The 20,574-nt window shown below is 40.9% G+C and overlaps 1 pseudogene; it reads right to left on the minus strand.

Annotated features, from left to right (window-relative positions):
• Positions 1-898: 898 nt before the first annotated feature.
• Positions 899-19,499, minus strand: LOC118235493 (annotated as a pseudogene).
• Between the last annotated feature and the right edge of the window lie 1,075 nt (positions 19,500-20,574).

The following is a 20,574-nucleotide window of genomic DNA, read 5'->3' on the forward strand; positions in this document are numbered from 1 at the left end:
CCCATATGCACCAGAATTAGACCATTGCCAATTTCTTCCACAAGAATGCCAACTGTCCACTTATTTGTGCCTGTGTTCAATATATTTGTAAGATTATAATTTCACCTTTGTGCAGACAGAATGAGATGATTGTTCAATGACATTCATTAACATACAATCACAAAAAAAACCCATAATAGGCCATAATTAATTAGCCATAATCCAGTATTTACTGTTAAAACAATCGTATGCTGTAGTATATGTAGTTTTAATGGGACAATGATGTGATTTTTGTGTCCAAATAAAATACTTTGGGAAAAAAAAAAGAGAACATTACATATACTATGTTGTGGGTCTGCTCTCCTTTTTTTGAACTATAAATGTGTTTATTGTGGCTAATGGTCACATCAGGGACTTTTGTATGGTCTAACCAACATATTCCACAGGAGAGGTCGCTTGTTGGCTGAGAAATGCAGCAAGAACCTCAGTCTGCTCATTATTTAAAATACAGTAACGGACAAGAGAACTTAACAGAATAATCTCAGTATATAGCTTGTGGTCATGATGCAGTTCACAAGCTAACTTGTTATAGATACATAGCTGTCAGACTGTAGCTATGCTAAACTAGCACTTGTGAATGAAGGAACAAACATATTAGCAAAATGGTAGAGCGGTCTTCTTAAACAGGTGCTCCATCTCTTCAAAGGCACCTTAAAAAAACAACCCTTCTCTCCCTCATTTTGCAGGTCTTGAGGCATACACCTTTACGATAACACTAACTACATTGTGACTTTGCCTATTGCTAGTTATAGTGGTGTTTGCTTATCATAATGTACTTTTGGAAGTCATTTCGACTAAAAGTATCTACCAATTGACGAAATTGTAAATTGATACATGACAAAAACCACAGCACACCAGCTGTTTTCTGGCTTTCATTTTAATAAGCCATTACAGTCTCACAGAATTATTTCTACATGCCAGTCATTAATGGCAAATGCATTCTTCAATGTAAGAACAAATGGAAAAAAAAAAAAAAAAATCAATAAAAACAGCATTTCAAAAACACTTTTTTAAAAAGTTAATAGGCCACTGAGTTGCCTGCAGATGGCAAGTTCAACTTGATCACCACCTTTCAGACTTTTCCCATCCCCAACTTTGTGAATGAAGACAACCCAGTGATCTTCTGTCAGAATTCAAGACTGTTTTGATAAGTTAACCCTTTGGATCCTTCAAGCTGTCGGTTTTGTAGTCGCGTTCTCGGATGCAAGTCTTGGAGGAACAAGGCCCGGCCCGGCCCGGCTTCGACTCCTTACTTGAGGAGACGGGGGAGCAGGATGCTGCAAACGATTCCCGCTGCCAAGAGGAGCAGCATTCCAAACGTGGCCAGCGTCCGTCGCAGGAGCAGCTGCCTGAAAGACAGCACCACGGCCACTGTGGAGCGAGCCTGCTGAGCCCCGCCCTCACCCTCCCCCAGCCCCACACTCCGCTTCTCCAGGTCCTTACAGCTCTCCCCAGGGAGCCCCTCAGTCTCCTGGGCCTCCACAGTTAGGGCTGGAACACATAACGATAGCACATTAACATATTATTATTATTAGAAGAAGAAAAATAACTGATGCTGCACAGTATGATTATATGTTACATTTAATGTTGCACAACAGCGATTCCAGTGCATATGCTATATATATATATATATATATATATATATATATATATATATAAATAAATAAGCTACTACTATGAATACTAATAATCTTAATCATCCTTATGTAACTGCCAATATAATTATATCAATGCACATAATTATTTACTACTGCAACTTAAAAATGATAATATCATCACCCATGCTCAATTGATTTACATGTATTAATACACACACATGCACTCACTTGCACTACGACAGTGAGATTAGAGTGACAGGGCTCAGGTAATCCCTTCATGGGTGTGCGGAGTCTTACCCAGGGAGGAGTCCAGTTTATCCAGTGGATGGCCCTGCTCTCCACCCTCCTGTGCACAGGGAGGGGGCTGCACCCCAGCACAAACCTGCGCCTAGCAACATAGCAGCAGAGCCCTATCAGTGCACCTGAGTGCGTGCATCTTCATCACTAAACATGTAAATGTGGAAGCTTTATGGCCACATTACTGGGTACAGGCAGTGATCTTCCATTTTGGAAATAGGTATACACATACAGTACACAAACTTGTTTGATTAATTAGATGCCTTTGTTATGTGCATTTCAGATGCAAGATAAATTCTATGCACAGACAATTGGAGAACAACCAAATCGGTTCAACCAAAGAAACCTTGAGAAGTGAGCGAACTGTGATGAAGAGTGAACACAGATGAATAAGGAGGGGGGATATGAATAAGAGAAAGAGAGATGGAGTGTATGAAGAGAAAGAGGAATGGGGGGAAACTCACTTCTTCAGTGGCCTTCTTCCAATTGAGTTTCACCAGGAATGTGATGAAGAACACACACTGCATGATCACACACAACATGAAACCCGTCCACAGCCCTGGTGAGTTTGGGAGAGGGGGGAGGGTTGGTGTCATTCAACATATAAGACTTGCCTAAAACATCCACAAGACAGCCAATGACCAGACCACATACACAGGGGAAGAAAACGGAAATAACAAAAGATTACAGAGGTTACACAAACATAGGATAGACACGCAGTGACAGGCCGTGTGTAAGAGAAAGGGGTGGGATCAATTCCATTACAGTTCATCCCCATAGATATCCCCATAGAACGGGAATATTTAAATTCATCAACTGAATTCCAAATAATCTCCTGAGTTGATTGAAGTGAAATGGAATTTCCCACCCCTAATATAGAATGGATTATTGTTTTTTTTTTTTTTGGGGGGGGGGGGTGGCACAGCCGCCTAGAACACAGGGCATATAAACACACCAGCGGTCACATTCTTCATCCTCACCTATGATCCCCATATTTGCAGCAAACATCAAGGATGCTCCAATGGGAAGGCCTATGAAGTAGTATCCCACCAGGTTACAAAGGGCCCCAATGGCCTGCTTCCCGGCCCCCCTCACAACGCCTCCCGTTACACCCTGAAGAGACAAAAGCGGGGTGAGCAAACGGAAAACAGCACTGATGCTCACCACATTAATGATATTATATCACAGCAACTGCTTAGCCAGCAGACATCCCAACCTATATAATTTTATGTCAAATAGCTGCAGCTAAGCAGCCATACCTCCCTATATGCATCCAATGTAAAACTGTAAGTCAACCAATTGTGGATTTGGTTAGTACATGGATGGGAGACCTTCTGGACAAACTAAATTGATGTTGGAATAGTAGGGATGTTAATCCCTGATGTCCTGGTCAAATCTCCACAAGGAAACTGTTGAATGTTCCATTCAAGCCCATGCATTACCTACCCATTTCCACCATTCAGGGTGTTAATGTAAATAAGAGCAAAGTTCTCAGTTGAATTTAATTTAACCTCCAGGTTAAATTAAAATAACAATGCAGACCTCTTTTTTGTGAAGCACACTACTTAAAACAACAAAGACTGGAAGAGTGGAAAATAGGTGTGCCATCAATCTAAAGGTTACGGTGCCCCGGTGACCGACCCCCCCCCCCCCCCCCCAAACATATAATCTTGACTTGCAATAACCCCAAATGCGAAGTGCAATGACTTATAACAATCAATGAGCAGACATGGCCACATGATGCAAATTTAATAATGAAAGGAAAACTAAAACTAAAGCACTTTATCAGATCACCGTAACAGTCCAATATAGCCTAGCTTAGAGTATACAGGAGGTCAAACCGATCACAATTTATTTATCAAATCTCAAGATATCCCATGAGTCTATTTGTTCAGTAGGGACAGGTAGCAGCCATTTGAACTTTTTCCATTTTAGATGTCTGCCCATTGAGTTTGAGTTCACATCAATATATTTGAAAGCAGAAATAAAAATGATGCAACTGGTGATCGGTGATCTCTTTTATTTAAAAAAAAATCAGTTAACCAAAGAAAAATGTTAAGACTACACATTACGTAACCAGTATCAGCAACTGTGTATCCGATTATTTTGTATTGAGCAATGTGTTGGACAGGGCAGAAACTTTACAATTGTAAGGGAATGTTTTAGTTTGTCAGACACATAGGCCTGCTCACTGTGTCCAGTGTAAATGTAACAGTATAAAATGTTATTTCATTCTGATATTTTTGTTACTTTGAGTCCTCATGGATTACTAGCCAACACAAACACGTATCAGTAATTTCATGATGTCCTATGCATAATAACACACTGAGCTCCCTCCTGTGAGGGAGAAAGCTGAGACGGGGGTGGGGGAGCAGTTCACTCAGAGGACACAAGTTAAGAGGTAATCCAACAGTATAATTACATTAGGTTACCTACACTTCATATAGAGTGCTTTTTCTGGTTTGTTTCCATATGCCTATATATTAAGAAACTTAATTGTAGGTCTGCACTACTATGAATTTCTCCTTATATATTTGTATATATTTACTTATTACACACAAGTATTAGACATAAAAGAAAAAAATAATCAATGTGCATATTATCCCAGTTGAGAACTGTCAACTACATTACTACTACATTACAGTAAGTTAGGATGATAATTACACATAATACATAATATGAAAGACTTTATCACTCTCTTCTATTCTTTAAAGGGCAGGAAAGGCTGTTCTTCGGGGAAAAGGGCAGGTGATATTAAAGTAATTATTGCGTCATCCACTTTTTCCCCCAAAAGTCATCAGAAGCTTTGTTAAATTAGCCCATTGAAAGACATTAAGCTGCAAAATGAAATGATGATGAATAATTTATTAGAAATATCACTCACCGCTACGCAGTCAAAGAGGTGGAAGCAGGCATATATCAACATGACATCCTTTACCCTGACAAATATCTCTCTATGGAGAGACAGAGAGTGGTTTTGAGAATGAGAGTATGAGGATGCCTTATTTTTGGCTGGAATGCAACAGCAGGACCAGCCCTACAAATGCGAATGTCTGTGACTGAGTGAGTGATGAAGTTACACCATTGGTCGGCTGGATCACATGTTAGGTCCAGCCATATACGTCAAAACCATATACACTAGGTTTTGACCTGGTCTTGTTCCCCTATAGCTACAGTACATCACAATTCTTCATGTCATGAAAGATAAAGCAATCATGTTCGTTTGTTATTAACGGTCCACAGTATGCAGTTTCTTTATGCTAGAATGTGAAGATGTGCTAATCTTATTTATACAATTAAATACATTTTAATGCAATTTTCTTTTAGAAAATGTAGGATGGCAGTACATGCATGACACATGCATGTAGAAGTGGACACACAATGCAATGTAAGATTGCAGTGTTTTTTTTTTTTTCATGCTGTGCAGCCAGAAATAGCTATTGCTGCAAAAATGAAAACCCAAAATCGGCAAACTCATGCCCCATGCAGTCATGACTATTTGCTTCTGTGTAAATGCTGTGATTCTTATTCTCATAACACAAAGGTCAAAACAAGTTATGAAATAAATAAATATATCATCAAATCTTACTTTTCCTAAACTGAGAGCCTTCGGCACCATTATTACAGAGAAAATGGGAGTAATAACCATTTGTGTGTGTTTGCCTGTGTGTAATATTGTGGCTATAATATTTATGGCTTGCATATTTGAATATTAAAGTTGCATATAATATAATCAATACTCATGTCTCATTTGTGAAAATATATCCGATTACATCCTTCAGATTCCCCATGATTAACGCCACAAAAAATGAGACCACAACTGCATGAAGATGAAGAAAAATATAGAAAACAGCACAATTTAGCACAATGTAGTCTGCACGAAAATGATAATTAATCACAAACACAAAAGGTACTATGGTTACAGTTTAATCATTTGAACAGAAAACGTTACCATGCAATTTCAAAAATAAAACTATTTGTAGAACAGGTCTGAGCAGAGAGCATTCTCACATATACTCAGTAAAGAAGTCTGAACAACATTAGACTGAACTCTCAATGGAATGCAATTATAACATCCAACCATCCATCCATCCATCCATATCTATACCCGCTTATTCCTGGTCAGGGTTGTGGGGGTGCTGGAGCCAATCCCAGCGCGCACTGGGCGAGAGGCAGGAATACACCCTGGACAGATCTATCACAGGGCACACTCACCATTCACTCACACACTCATCCCTATGGGCAATTTAGAGTCTACAATTAGCCTGCATGTCTTTAACTGGATAATTAAAACCTCTCAAGATGTGTGTGCCTATGTTGTATTTAGCAGAAGGATACTTTCACCGATTCTTACCAGCACAGAGTAGAGCGACCTTACTGGACAGCTTGGCCTGAGCAGTCTTCCCAGCACCTAGAGCGTTGCCCACGCGTACACTGGCAGCTACAGAAAACCCTAGAGGGAACTGTATGGCAAAGATAACATTCAAATGTACATACTTGCAACAGTCACCCTAACTTTCCTAACACGCCCAGAAACATCCAAGAGCAAACAACAGCTTGCAATGCTAACAGTTCCACATTAATAAACATTTCTGTAAATGTGACAGTTCAACTGTAGTCCCTGGGCAGGTACATTAAAAACAACAAATACAAAATACAAATTCAGACATAATACAAATACGTTAAAACAAAGATTGTTATGCATAAAACAGACAGCACATGTGTTGGGACATCACAGAGCATGGTCACGCATCTGGTTGTCTTTTAACCACACTTTCAGGTAAGTGGTACTGGAATGCTCATATCACCCAAACACTAAGCAGGGCCCTGTTAACAGTGACAGTTATTGCTGGCTTTGAGAAAGAGTGGCTTGTACACTAGAGATGTACTGTGTATTTACCATGTATGCAATGGTGCCTATCTGATATACTATAGCCTATGCTCCCAGCTCTACTTCACTGATCAGTCCTGAAATGTAGAGGGGAAAAAAATTATTTTCAAATTACAAATTCAGATGTGGGCACTGTTGTGTAGATCTCAGACTACAACAAATTAGCATGACCAGTCTGCATAGCTTCCTCAGTTGTTGATTACCAACAAAATAAAATGACCTCGGACCTGCCAGGAATCCTCCAATCTCGTAGGTCCACCATTCCAGACAGAGCATAAACATGCTAGGAACGGCCAGATGGATGAAGGTGTCCCATTCTTGCAGACATTGATTAGACCAACCTAGAGAGATAGAGGTAGAGATAGAGTGAGAGACGGAGAGAGAGAGTTTTACATTAATCCAATTGAATGAGTAAGGCATTGCAATATGCAAAATTATTTTCAGTCATCCTGATTTATGCTCACTGTATTGAGAGCAGCATTATACAGCAGACTGTCAACAAACATGTTTTTGTCCATGCAGATCAAAGATATTTTCATTCTTCATTCGACATTTTTGATTTGACAGGTTTGAAGATATGTTCAGCAATTAACTACACATGCCAGTGATAAAGAAACAGCCCAGAGTTTTTTTTTTTTTTTGCTTAAAAGCGGTTACTCAAACAGTGCAAAAATAATAATAATCATAATTTGTATTGCAAAAATGTCCTGAATAATATCAATATATTGCAAAATATACCAATTACAGCTTTTGTCTCGATGAGTTATATAGGAATATAACCGATAAAATATATTAGGCAAAAATGACAGCATATTGTCATGCATTAGAAAATAAATTTGACACGCCAGCATATATAAAAATGTTCTATTCAATATACTGCAGCATATATTTTTAACGTATGTGTTACGACCTCTATCGTATAGCGTTTGTGTTTATAGTTGTGCATCTTTGCTCTTAGATCGATTATCTTTGATTCACTTCTGGTTTGCCCCAGATTGGCAATTTCCCGTTCCGGTTTGTTTATTTAAAAGACCGTTGTTTGTTTTGATCGGAGGTAGACTAGCTCTGCAAACTCGTGTGTGGATTGTGAATTATTGATTGATTATTTTACTTTGTGTATGACCGTATTTCTGTTTGACTTCTGACTTTTGCTTAGCCCCTTTTGATTTGTTTGTTTATTGGATTTTGTGTATGACCACTGCCTCATCCTATTCTACTCTTGATTATTGCCTAGCCCTTTTGTTTTGTTTGCCCCAGTGTACCTCTCGTGCTCAACCCTGTTCGCCCACCCTGACTTGTTATTTTATTTTTCCTTTATTATTTTTGAAGGTGATCCTGGGCAGAGATCTGATCTCTGTTGGGGGTAGGCTACACATCACATCGAGCCCGGTAAACCTAGCCGAGGCTTATTTAGTTTTGGTTAGGCAGACATGACTGGAGTTACTAGTCAGTCAGCAGTTTTGTCTTTGTTTTCCCTTTCCACACTCCCATTTCCTTACCCTTTACCCTGTCACGACCTGACCCTAGACCAGGTCGTAACAGTATGCCTATATATTTTCATTGGATAAAGGAGTGCTCGATGAGCTCACCTTCCCAGGTGGTCTTGTGAAGGCCCTTCCAGTGAATGTAGACAAACAGGAACACAGCCAATGAGAACTGGGAGATTGTTTTGGAAGCCGCTGATCCGCTGCAGACAACGGACCAATGGCACAGGTTTAGAGGCGGAGTCCTCGCAACAGAACAAAAATGACAATAACTACCAGCAGCAAGACAGCACTTACGCCACTCCCAGCTCCAGCACATACAGAAATATGTAGTGGGCCACTGCATTCACAACATTGCCTGCTAATCCTGAGATGACCTGGGGCCAAATTATACCCTGAAAGACAAAGAGTCATCAACACAGAAAAAGTTTTCAATCATCGACTCTGAATACTGCGAATTTGCTTTCATTATGTATAACAAACATGACATTTGGCCTCAAGACACACAAATGATGCTTGTACTTATCAGAGACTGCAGGGTCAATGCCCTAATGGCTGGAGATGTCTTGCACCAACAGTGCCTCAGGAACCAATCAGATGGGGGCCAATGTCTCCCCCCCTCCCCAGGATGAAATAATAATGAAAATGTAGCTTGATAACTGCATAAAACTGAACATTTAATGTCTGCCAAACACGCTTGTGTTCCCTCAGCTGCCTGTGTAATTAAACTTTCAAATCATCTGTTTATAAGATGTATAATTTTACTCGGTTTGGTACTTTGGATTGATTAACAATACAAACACAAGCAGGAAGGCTCCCTTAAAGTAGGCCTACTCACCTGATTCTGCAGATATCGTGACTGCAGCTGATACATGAATGCAGCCTACAAAAACATCAATTGAATTATTTTTAAAAAGGATAATTGTGTGGAAAAAATTGAAAAGATACCATAGCTGTAATGGAGAGATTGAACTCACTGGAAGTGCAGGCATAAATATCTCCACATACAGCTGTGAGAGCCTGAAGGAGGAACAAACAGATCTGTCAATATCCATGACTGACACCATCATTCAGATTAATGAGAAAGAAGCTTTTGTGTACAAGGCTCACTCAGTTTCACAGGGGTAGTCTGTGTGTTAATGCCGATTTAATTTTATTTTGCTTTCCCTTTATATCCTCCCAAGAATCTGCTATAAAACCTGATGAGAAATATATTTTTTATTGAAGTAACTGCAAGTATAAATGAGAAACTTGTGCAGTAAAGGGGGGGGCGGGGGCTTTGTTAATGTATTTGTTATGAAGGAAAGAAATTTAGTATTTAGGTTTTACCTGGCCACCTCTGGATTCTGCTTCACAGCCAGAAGGATGCACTCAGTATTTATGAGGACAGCCCAGCATGGAAAACATGCCAACAGCAGAATGAGAATCCCCCTCTGCAGAATGACCCCAACTCCCTTCAGGTTACTGCTCCCAAATGTCTACAGAAAGGAAAGGGCAAGGGGAATGTGCACCAAGAGTATCAAATATATACTGTACATATAAACGCACACGGGCACGCATGCTATTTTTCTTAGTTTAGTGTGTGAAATGTAGGAAAATGCTCAAATTATATTGTTGACTACCAGAAAAGTGGGACTCTGACTCTGCCACAAGAAATCAGTCTGATTCAAAAATACTCACACAATCATTAACTGCCTATATTGCATGCAGTATGTGAATCTGTTTTCTGAAATTGGAATGACCTCTGACCCATTGTGGTTCCACTGCACTTGAATAAGAAATGAAATGGCTAAAGCAGCCCATACCTGAGATATCGGCGTGTCACAAGCAGACGCTAATCCAGATCCAATAGAAATCCCCGTAACATTTATCACCTTGCGCAAAAAAAAAAAACAAAAAAAAAAAAACAAAAAAAAAACATGCAAATCAACATACATAGTGACATTAAATACACTACATGAGCATCAGTATGTGTACACCCGACATCCAACATCTCATCAAACATTATGGGCATTAATTTGGAGTTGGTCCACCCTTTGTTTCTATAACAATCTCCACTCTTACGGGAATGTTTCCTACTAGATGTTGGAGCATTGAGGCCAGGATTTGCTTCCATTCAGCCAGAAAAGCATTAGTGAGGTTAGGCACTGATGGGGTGATTACACCTGGCTCGCAGTTGGCTTTTTAACTGATCCTAAAGGTGTTGGATGGGGTTGAGGTCAGGGCTCTGTACAGGCCAGTCAAGTTCTTTTACAACGTTCTCAACAAAAATATATCTACATGGACATCACTGTGTGACCGGCACACAGTCACGTCCACACAGGGCCTTCCCCAAATTGTTGGAGAAGTACAGAACAGTCTAGAATGTGATTGTAATTTGTAGCATTACCATGTGCCTTCACTGGAACTAAGGGACCTAACACCATGAAAACATATTTGCCCAAAAGTATCAAACATAACAATGATGATGACAGGCCATTCAGCCCAACAATGCTGTGTCATATCACTTTGTATTCTATTGTGTGATTTCAGCAAGTCATAGATGACATGGAACATGGATCTCATCAAATCAGTGAGCAGTTTGCGGGGAAACAAGCACTTACAGCTATTGCCAGAGACACTGCTGCCAGTTCAATCTTCCCCAAATGTCCACAGAAAACCGTACTGATGAAGCTGATCATAAAGATCATAAGCTGTGCGACGATCTGGAAATACAGGGCCATTCAAATTTGCCAAAAAGAACCAGGAAATCAGTTGTGCATTTCAGGTAGCAATCAATAAATAAATAAATATCACTGCATTCTGACATGTGAGCCAGCATATTGCATGTCACGTAGCAATTTTTTTTCAGACAAATGTTAATTTTAGGACAGATGTTAATGTAGAGCTGCTGCTCCTTCGCATTGAAAGAAGTCAGTTGAGGTGGTCCGGGCATCTGATAAGGATGCCTCCTGGGTGCCTGCCTCCCTCTGCAGGTGTTCCAGGCACAGCCACTGGGGAGGAGACCCAGGGGCAGACCTCAGACACACTGGAGGGATTATATCCAAAGGCTGGCCTGGGATCGCCTTGGGATCTACCAGGATGAGTCAGCGGAAGTTGCTGGGGAGAGGGACGTCTGGGCTGCTCTGCTTGCCCATTTGCCGCTGTGACCCTGATCTAGACTAAGCGGTTAGGGAATGGATAGATGGATGGATGTTAATGTGTCATTGCGGTTTGCATTTTTCAAAATGCACATAAAAATATTTTGGCTTCAAGCTGGCGCATTTATAATGCAGCAACAAACAACTGTACATTTCTCAGAACATTTTACACTGCAACCTAACTTTATTTGGGTTCAGTGGGTATAATGTGTCCCTACATAGGACTGGGCAGCATGCAGTTTTTTAGGTATAAAATATGAATCCATGCTGTGATATGAATTTTTACTGTACAGCATTTCAGTGAAATGGCACATTCAATGACGTTAAATGGCACGCTTACATATTTACACAGTAATTCAAAAGAAAATCAGCGCTGCGATGAAAATAAACAGAATGAGAATAGAATATTTGGAAGGCAGCTCTGCAGATATGACAAAAAACACAAACAAGCTTTTACTCAAACAAATGTGTGAAGATGGGTATAATCAGGGGGGGAGACAGAGGAGTGCGGGGTTGGGTGTCGCCCGCCCTAGGCTTCTGTCTTGCCCAACCTATCACAAGGTTTTAACTAACATTATCTCGCAACTTACACAATGCCAATCTAATTTGAAAACGAAACTGTCTGGTTTCCAATTTTCATTCACTCCACTGACACAAAAACAAATTCATACAAGGACATTGCTGAAGACATGCATAAAAGGAAAATGCGTAAAAGTTTAAGATTTAAGCATATAGTTTTCTCTGTTAAGAACACATATTTTCAACAATTACAAATTGGAATAGATCAGGAGGAGAGAAGCAGATGAGGATGACCAACTGAGGGGCAGGGGGTACCCCAAACAGAAAGAGGTAGAGGAGGAGGAAACATTTTTCAAGGTAACACAAGCCCCAACAGCTGCCCTGTCTGGCAGAGATGCCATGGAAGCAGAGTATTAAAAGCATCCACTGACAGCTGACGCTGGCAGTGAGGCAGAGCCCCTGTAAAGGTGTAACGTCTATCAAGCAAACTTTCCAGGAGTTTATAATCCGTCACAAATACCCAAAATAAATATTTTTAAAATGTATGTAGTGCCAGGCTCTCTGGCTAGAGTAGCAGAGTGGCACGCATTGTCATGTCATCAGAGCTTGTCAGGGGTTACTTTCTCCTATTTACTAGTGGGGGCACTAGTCATTGAATAGACTACCCTGTGAAGGTCATTCACAGTTATTCTAGGGCTAGTAAAAAGCGTCACTGAAGCAGTAACCATCGCCATTAGCCTGAAATAGTCGGGCTGGCCCAGCTGGGTGCTAATATGTAGCCAGACATTATCACAACTGTAACAGTACTTATTTTTCATTTTTTTAACATTACATAACAATGACCAGAACAGGCCATTCGGCCCAACAATTCTTGCAATTTTCCTGACTAAATTGTACCTACTGCTCCAATTACCTACAGATTAGACACTAGATAGTGTAGAAGAGAAAAGACAAAAAGGACCAGGAGAGAAAGGTAAACAAGTGGTCAGTGCACGACGGCTTTTCAAAAAAGCAAGTGTTCGTTTTACACCCAGGTCTGCTGAGCTACTCGTCAAGGGATTATATGATACATCCGGGTGCTCAAACTCTCCAAACTCATATAACGGTACCAAGCGGCCAAAACCAGACTTCGTTTTTGAAGCTCATTTCCTGGTGTTGTAGTTCACTAGCGCCACTACGGATGGCTCCAGTATAGGTGTTTTCATATCCGGTTTCCATGTAAGTCTACGGTACAAATGCGATCAAAATACAAAGTCCATAATTTTTTCTCACAAGAACAAATAGTCATAATATGTGTATTTTATTCGTCTTATGACTGTCCTTGGGTCGATTTCATGATTTATAGCGTAATTTGGGCACAGTGCCAATATTTGTTCTGGACCAATGAGGTACAGCTTGCGTCACTTGCGGATTACAGCAAAAGCCTGAGCTACAGTAGGGGCTACAGTCTATGGTCTCTGGGGTGGGCGGTGGCGCTTCTTGGCCTTGACATTGCGGCTCCGGCCATGGTCCACCTGTGCGAAGTCAGAAAATGCCGGCATCCCATTTCGTGGTGATTTCATTATGGCGTGTGCTATTTACAGCTGCACTAGACGACCATAAAGTAATCCTCCTCTTACTTTTTTCGGTAGCCGAATCATTTTTACGATTTCCTTTAGCCTACTTAACCAAATAATTAGTTGGCAGAAAGCGTAATCAGTTTGCTCTATTTGGTAGTCTAGTAGCCTATGCTAAAACAGTTCGCAACTTCGGCTACCAAGCCATTTGACTAGCTAGCTAAACTTAACCGGCAAACATTCAATCTGTCAGACGTGTTTGACGGCTTGTCAGTCGTATACATTCCGTAAATGTCTAGGCCTACCTGGGCCATGCTTCACGCATGTGACAAAGCTACTATAATCCCGATTTTGGGATAAACACTTTTTCAGTTTCACAAAGCGAATTAAGAGTCTGAATAACATACAACACACGATGAAATCACACACACAGAATTTAACGAAATTAACCATCTTGGCATTTAGAAAGGAACATGTTTTTAGCATAAGAGACCGACAAGCTAGGCATTTAAGACAGTGGTTCTCAGAATCGGTCCTGGGGGCTCCTTGCGTATATTGCCTTTTCTCCATTGGTTTTGATGATTTACAAGGGGAAAAAAATAGCCTAATAATTAGAAATTCAATGTAGGCTACATTATTTTTGTCTTCATGCACCAGGTGGAAAACTTGCTGTAGGCCTACAAAGTGCGTTGTCATATTTACACGCCTGCAGATCAGTTATTAAAATACTTGGTAGACTTGTTAATCACTGCTGACATTGTTAATTTTTATTCGGTAGAAAGTGATTTGCGAACGATCGGTCCGCTAGCGTCACCCAGCAAGTGAACACCACAAACGGCGATGGAGTAGCTAGCAGCAGTTACTGGCTCATTAACTGACTGTGGCGAAAACCTACGACGATAACTTGCTCGGTTAACAGCAGGTCTACCAGACAGTTATACGAAAATTAGCCTAGTCAAATCACCAGTAGCCTACACATCTGATTGATTGACCATCAGTGTAGTCGATGTTCTTCCCCTGTGGTTCATATTGCTAATGCGTGAGCTAACCACGGATAGCCTACCTAGCTCACTGGCAAGCTGATATGCTAGCTAAGCATATTCGTTTTGCTGAGAAACATAAATTGAAGATAACTGAACATAATTGTATTTTGAATGTCACACATATAACGTGATTACATGACACAGTACAGTCACGGATGGAAATTAAACTCCGTAAACATCTGATAATATATTTTAAAACATAACTGCAGACAGTCAGCTAGCCTCAGGTTCGTTCTGCAATCGTTCGTTCAGGTTGATGGGCTTTTCCGCACCGGACTGTCAATCACATTGTAAAAATTACAGAGCCGCTTAACTCTATGGTTTTGGCTCCAAATCGACAACATGGCCGCGCCCGCCATTGAGCTTCAAAACGTGTTGTAGGGACCCACGGAGAGTCAATGGGTGACGTCACAATAGCTTTGTCCATATTTTTTTACAGTCTCTGAACGGTACCCACAGCTCACTCTCCGTTTGCCGTTAGCTTTGTTTACCAAATAAAATTGGTATTGAACAACGACTGTGTAAATAGTATGATCAATAAACACAGATGTCTACGTTCATAGAAAGTAGTGTATTTCCCCCCCTCCGTTTTTGCGCTCCTTATCGGTGTAAACAAGACCAGGCCAAAACCTAGTATATGGTGGACCGGCCGAGAAATGGTGTGATTTCATAACTCGGCCGACCAGTAGTGTAACTTCACTCACTCAGTCACTGACCAGGGTTTCAGTGTATTGCAAGCCCGGCGGGCCGCCGCGCCTAAATTGACCCCCCGCCGGGCCTAAGCATCGGGGATTTTTTTTTTTTTTTACATTTTTAAGATGTTTTTTAAACTACAGTTACAGTGGGGCGGCTTGGTTGGAAAGCTCACCAGCGACATCTGTTGGTTAAAAACGTGAACGCACTATAGGAAAACAGCAGGTCTGTTCTTTACCCTCATTGTGCATAGAGACGTTCAACACTTTATGCTTCCAAATATCACAAGCTAACAGTAGCCTACCTAGCAAGGCACCATTTCTTTAGTAGGCTAACTAACCTCGTTACAAACTGTGTTATCACTTCATCGTCGGTAAGTACATTCTTTTTATATTAACTTCACTTATATTAGGCTAACTTCGACTTCACTTCTTTATTAATGACGTTAGCTTGGTGACATTGATGTGCACGACAACGTGCTCATCTAGATAACTTAGCTAGCTAGCCAAACAGTCAGTAACACAGATACATAGATATTTTGTTGTTGTTTAAATGTGCCCAGCATTCCAAGGCTGTACATTGTTGTAAGATTTAGTAGCCAATAAGTAGGCAGTGTTGTGCATATCCAAGCGGCCAAAACCAGACTTCGTTTTTGAAGCTCATTTCCTGGTGTTGTAGTTCCTGGTTGCTCACTAGCGCCACTACGGATGGCTCCAGTATAGGTGTTTTCATATCCGGTTTCCATGTAAGTCTACGGTACAAATGCGATCAAAATACAAAGTCAATAATTTTTTCTCAAAAGAACAAATAGTCATAATAGGTGTATTTTATTGGTCTTATGACTGTCCATGGGTCGATTTCATGATTTATTGCGTCATTTGGGCACAGTGCCAATATTTGTTCTGGACCAATGAGGTACAGCTTGCGTCACTTCCGGATTACTGCGGAGGACTCAGCTACAGTAGGGGCTACAGTCTATGGTCACTGGGGTGGGCGGTGGCGCTTCTTGGCCTTGCCATTGCGGCTCCGGCTACGGTCCGCCTGTGCTAAGTCTGAAAATGCAGGCATCCCATTTCGTGGTGATTTCATTATGGCGTGTGCTATTTACAGCTGCTCTAGACGACCATAAAATAATCCTCCTCTTAAGTTTTTCGGTATCCGAGTCATTTTTACTATTTCCTTTAGCCTACTTAACCAAATAATTACTTGGCAGAAAGCGTAATCAGCTTGCTATATTTGGTAGTCCAGTAGTAGCCTGTGCTAAAACAGTTCGCAACTTCGGCTACCAAGCCATTTGACTAGCTAGCTAACCTTAACCGGCAAACATTCAATCTGTCAAACGTGTTTGGCGGCTTGTCAGTCGTGTAGCTACATTCCGTAAATGTCTACCTGGGCCATGCTTCACGCATGTGACAAAGCTACAAAAATCCCGATTTTGGGATAAACACTTTTTCAGTTTCACGAAGCGAATTAAGAGTTTCAAGGTTCATTTGCTGAATATACAACACACGATGAAATCACACACACAGAATTTAACGAAATTAACCATCTTGGCATTTAGAAAGGAACATGTTTTTAGCATTTAAGAGACCGACAAGCTAGGCATTTAAGACAGTGGTTCTCAGAATCGGTTCTGGGGGCTCCTTGCGTATATTGGCTTTTCTCCATTGGTTTTGATGATTTACAAGAAAAAAATAATAGCCTAATATTATAATTAGAAATTCAACGTAGGCTACATTATTTTTCTTCATGCACCAGGTGGAAAACTTGCCGTACAAAGTGCGTTGTCATATTTACACGCCTGCAGATCAGTTATTAAAATACTTGGTAGATTTGTTAATCACCGCTGAGTGTTAATTTTTGTTCGGTAGAAAGTGATTTGCGAACGATCGGTCAGCTAGCGTCACCCAGCAAGTGAACACCACAAACGGCGATGGAGTAGCTAGTAGTAGCAGGCTCATTATCTGACTGGCGAAAACCTACGACGATAACTTGCTCGGTTAACAGATCTACCAGACAGTTATACGAAAATTTGCCTAGTCAAATCACCAGTAGCCTACACATCTCCGATTGATTGACCATCAGTGTAGTCAATGTTCTTCCCCTGTGGTTCATATTGCTAACGCGTGAGCTAACCACGGACAGCCTACCTAGCTCACTGGCAAGCTGATATGCTAGCTAAGCATATTCGTTTTGCTGAGAAACATGAATTGAAGATAACTGAACATAGCCTAATTGCATTTTTAATGTCATACATAACGTGATTACATGACACAGTACAGTCACGGATGGAAATTAAACTCCGTAAACATCTGATAATATATTTTAAAACATAACGGCAGACAGTCAGCTAGCCTCGTTCAGGTTGAGGGGCTTTTCCGCACCGGACTGTCAATCAAATTGTAAAAATCACAAGACCGCTTAACTCTATGGTTTTGGCTCCAAATCGAGAAAATGGCCGCGCCCGCCATTGAGCTTCAAAACGTGTTTTAGAGACCCACGGAGAGTCAATGGGTGACGTCACAGTAGCTGTGTCCATATTTTTTACAGTCTCTGTGCATATCCCGCTCTTACAGCTCGTTTCCAGCCCAAACCACTACAAAGAGAGCAAACTTTTTTTTTTTGTCAGTGGCATTTCCTTCTGAAATCTACGACAGCAATCGCAAACACGACATTTATTTACCCTTTTTGTATAGCTATTTCCATGGATAAAATCGCATTTTATTTATTATTATTTATTGGTAAAAACATTTACTTCGTATCCAGGGAGATAGCCAACTAGGTACTTGCACGTTACATGACATGTGTAGCCATTTCGTAATACAGTCGCATTTCATCCTAGAAAATAACCCGTTAATCCAGAGAAATTGCTGAGTCGTCTTAGAATCTTTATCGCAACAGAATGTATCAAGGCTGGCAGCCCGGATCAAATTTGTTGTGAAAGCTGCCGTCCAAAACGAACACCTGAGAGAGGCGCCGCCTGCGTGCGTGCCTCCCCCAAGGCGTTACGTCATTGTTTTGCAATGCGCAGCTGTCGTAAAAACATGCCAGCTTCGATAAGCGGTATCGATAAGGTCGGAGCCATACGATTCCAATGAATAGGACAACTTGGAACCGGTTCGTGATTCCCATCCCTATTTAAATGTTCCCAGCATTCCAAGGCTTGTTGTAAGATTCAGTAGCCAATCAGGACTTGAATACAAGTTTTTTGTGGAGTGCAAAAACTTAGATATTATTTATTTTAATTTATTTTGTTGTTGAAAACACAGCATTCCAAGTCTGTACACTGTTGTCAGATTCTTTGTAAGACTATGCTATGCTGTAAATAGTTGTTGATTTTTTAAAATGTGTGTTGAATAAATTACTTCTTTATAACAACATTCACATTACGTAGTTATTTTAAAATCTTCAGTCAGCTTTTAGCACCGACTTAATGTAGGGCCCTATGGAATCTGTGTTATAGCTTTTTTTTTAATTCTCAATTCCGCGATTCCGTCTGTGATTCTGTTAACACAGAAACTATAGGGCCCTACCTTAATGCTTAATGCTAATCAGTCTGTCGCAGGCCCGTGCCGGGCCCCCATCAAAAAAGACACTTGGCCGTCTTTTTTGCGTCAGTGATCTTGAATTAAAAAATAAAAAAGCTAAGCAATGTATGCCTGTAAACTGTAAGCCACACTGCCTTGAAAATAAAACTTTTTGGATTACTTTAGTAGATTCCAAAAATATCAGATAAGCTTCGAAAGGAGATACCTGTTATTTAAATATAGGCCCTTACATAAAAAGACCACCGAGTGTGGAAGCAGCAATCTTACCACAGGTCCTGCTAATGTTGAAAGTTGCACGATTTCTTCTTTGTAGTCGATGGGTACCCAGCTGTGTAAGAGCCTAAGACATCCACCACAAACAGGCTTTGAACCTGACGTAGAATTCGTGACCGAAATTTTATCGCCATTTGCCTCGATTGTTTTAGTCTTGATGTCGTCCATTTTAAAAGACTGTTTTTGATGTATGTCAGTATTTAGGGTCCACTGTCCGACTGAGCTCTCCCTCGTCATTGTCTACTTATAGCTTAGTGGACTCGCCTATCAAGACGACTGAGGTGCAACAGCCTATGAGGAGGTGGGAGGAACACATCAACGAAGTTGACAGCTGCCTTTAACTCGATGGTCAGCCAACTGAAACACTACTTTGACCTCAGTGTGGCTTAGGCTGCAAGTCTTGGGGTAGTGCCGTAGTGTAAGAATTTGCAGGGCGTGCTTCACGCAAAATACCAAGAACGCATGGAACGCTTTCACACTTGCTTCTCCTGCGAAGAAAATGTGTGTTGTCAATCGGAAAAACTAGGTATTAAAATTCGTTTCCTTGTTTTTTTTTTTGGAGCCTGCGTGTGGATTCTGTAGGTGAAGCCGATTGACCGTACGTGATTGCTGATGATGTGCACCTGTGACCACCTGACGGCACAAACAATACAAGCCTCCAGACTACCGTTCTCGGTTCCTTTTGGCTTTCATCGTTTTAGCTTATTTATACAGCAGTGTCGCTACTCATAAATGTCCCCATACATACCGATATTGTAATTCCTTTATTAGCCTATCTGCCATGCACAATGAAGTGATTAATTTACCAAATATACAATTGTGAAGAACGCTTTTTTTAACGGGGAGGACAGTGTCAGAAACCAACTGGTGTGACTACTCTGCTTGGCTGTAGACAGAATACCACGGTGCAAATTATTTGAACTTTTCCTTCCTTCTCTTGATGACATGAATGTGTGCCCTGGCAAATATGCCAAATTTTGCTAGCCGAAACCGCAAACCTTTGGGCTGAAAAAAGTGATGGAGTGAAGTGGTTTTGTAGGATGGTTTAGTTCACGGGTGAAATATTTGTAAATCCTCTGGCACGCTATTCAACAATTGAATGACCCGTGCTTTCATTCGAATTTTCCGATAATGCGCTATGGAAACTATTTTCGCAGCAATTGTAATGAAGTTGATACACCCACATCCCTAAGGAACAGCGGTAACGAGTGACTAAATTCCAATATACTGGATCCCGATATGCGGTGTGCGTCTGTAACAATAAATCCTTACCTAATATGCCTGAACATAATGTAATGTAATATAAAGTGTGTGTGTGCGCGCGCGCGCGCCCACGCACTGTTCTGTGTTTTGTGACAGCAAGGACCCTGCATCTTAAGCGGTCAGGTCGAAGACAGGAACACCTGAGCTGTACGCTTAGCAGGTTTTCAAATGAAAGCATTGAATGAAAAAGACTGAAAAGTATTGCAAATCTGTATGTGATCTTTTAAAAA

The sequence above is a fragment of the Anguilla anguilla genome, chromosome 9, assembly GCF_013347855.1.
Source record: "Anguilla anguilla isolate fAngAng1 chromosome 9, fAngAng1.pri, whole genome shotgun sequence".
In the NCBI taxonomy this organism is placed as follows: Eukaryota; Metazoa; Chordata; class Actinopteri; order Anguilliformes; family Anguillidae; genus Anguilla; species Anguilla anguilla.